At 48.8% G+C, this 1999-nt stretch overlaps 2 pseudogenes; both read right to left on the reverse strand.

Moving 5' to 3' along the window:
* Positions 1–361: 361 nt before the first annotated feature.
* LOC137312100 (U2 spliceosomal RNA) lies at positions 362–480 on the reverse strand (annotated as a pseudogene).
* Positions 481–1418: 938 nt separating this feature from the next.
* On the reverse strand, positions 1419–1535 carry LOC137312080 (U2 spliceosomal RNA; annotated as a pseudogene).
* Between the last annotated feature and the right edge of the window lie 464 nt (positions 1536–1999).

The following is a 1999-nucleotide window of genomic DNA, read 5'->3' on the forward strand; positions in this document are numbered from 1 at the left end:
CGGCGCCTTTTCCACCCCTTGACAAACAGACAGACAGACAGACAGTCAGTCAGTCCAGTTCGGGAGCGCAGCTTTCATTTGGAAGCAGACCCTGCTTGTTTAAAGTCAACGACGCCAAGTTATTTTGCACTTTGAATTATATCGCTCCGTGCGAGCGGCACTCAGCCTTGGAGAAGAAAAAAATACCACTGAGCTGAGAAAGTTCTTTTTAAAACGGTTTCCTTCCACAGCAGCTCTGAGTGAGAGAGAGAGAGAGAGAGAGATATCAGCTTTATTCTCAGTAATAACACACACACACACACACACACACACACAGAGACACTGGGAAAGAGCTGTTTTTCCTTTTGAATATCTCCCCACGGGGAGCTGCACCGTTCCCAGAAACACTGCAATACTGGGTCGATGCGTAGAGTGGACAGAGCAAGCCCCTAGTCCATCTCCCTGTTCTAAAAATCAATTAAAAATAAAAGTACATAATATGTGTGTGTGTGTGTGTCGGTGTCAGTATCAGTCAGTGAGTCAGTGTCTCTCTCTCTCTCTCTCTCTCTCTCACTCAGAGCTGCTGTGGAAGGAAACTTTTTTAAAAAGAACTTGCTTATTGAAAGAAAGATGTGTCTCAAGCTGCCGGGCCCTGTCCATTCTCCTGTCAATGGCAGGACTGCTTTCACCAGGAACCCGGTTTTCTGGGTCAGAGGTTCCAGGGGACCTGTTTTGTGCGGACTTCCCTGTGTCCGTCCCTCCCTGCCTGCCTTCCCCCCAGCACTTCCTTCTGAACACCTTTGTCGTTTCAGCGAGGGCCAAAAGCCTGCCTGTGAAAGGGAAGGATCAGCCGGTCAGCCCCCTGTTGGTCGCTGCTGCCAGTGCAGCAGGCGTGCGTGTGTCCTCGGCCTCGTGTCCAGGTCCCTCAGGGACTTGAGGCAACTCTCCCCGGTGGTCTTGTGGTCAGGACCGGGCTTCGAATCCCGGTCGGGGGGGGATGACTTTCTGCTGCAGATTAATTGGCACCTCTGAAAGAAAGTCTCCCCTCCTGAGCGTAAAGCTCCACCCTCACCACCACCACCGCCTTTTCCTCCCCTTGACAAACAGACAGACAGACAGACAGACAGACAGTCAGTCCAGTTCGGGAGCGCAGCTTTCATTTGGAAGCAGACCCTGCTTGTTTCAAGTCAACGACGCCAAGTTATTTTGCACTTTGAATTATATCGCTACGTGCGAGCGGCACTCAGCCTTGGAGAAGAAAAAAATACCACTGAGCTGAGAAAGTTCTTTTTAAAAAGGTTTCCTTCCACAGCAGCTCTGAGTGAGAGAGAGAGAGAGATATCAGCTTTATTCTCAGTAATAATACACACACACACACACACACACACACACAGAGACACTGGGAAAGAGCTGATTTTCCTTTTGAATATCTCCCCACGGGGAGCTGCACCGTTCCCAGAAACACTGCAATACTGGGTCGATGCGTGGAGTGGACGGAGCAAGCCCCTATTCCATCTCCCTGTTCTAAAATTCAATTAAAAATAAAAGTAAATAATATGTGTGTGTGTGTGTGTGTGTGTGTGTCGGTGTCAGTATCAGTCAGTGAGTCAGTGTCTCTCTCTCTCTCTCTCTCTCTCTCTCTCACTCAGAGCTGCTGTGGAAGGAAACTTTTTTAAAAAGAACTTGCATATTGAAAGAAAGATGTGTCTCAAGCTGCCGGGCCCTGTCCATTGTCATGTCAATGGCAGGACTGCTTTCACCAGGAACCCGTTTTTCTGGGTCAGAGGTTCCAGGGGACCTGTTTTGTGCGGACTTCCCTGTGTCCGTCCCTCCCTGCCTGCCTTCCCCCCAGGACTTCCTTCTGAACACCTTTGTCGTTTAAAATAATAATAAATAATATGTGTGTGTGTGTCGGTGTCAGTATCAGTATCAGTCAGTCAGTCAGTGTCTCTCTCTCTCTCTCACACTCAGAGCTGCTGTGGAAGGAAACTTTTTTAAAAAGGACTTGCTTATTGAAAGA

This window comes from Heptranchias perlo, unplaced genomic scaffold (assembly GCF_035084215.1).
Source record: "Heptranchias perlo isolate sHepPer1 unplaced genomic scaffold, sHepPer1.hap1 HAP1_SCAFFOLD_396, whole genome shotgun sequence".
Classification (NCBI taxonomy): domain Eukaryota; kingdom Metazoa; phylum Chordata; class Chondrichthyes; order Hexanchiformes; family Hexanchidae; genus Heptranchias; species Heptranchias perlo.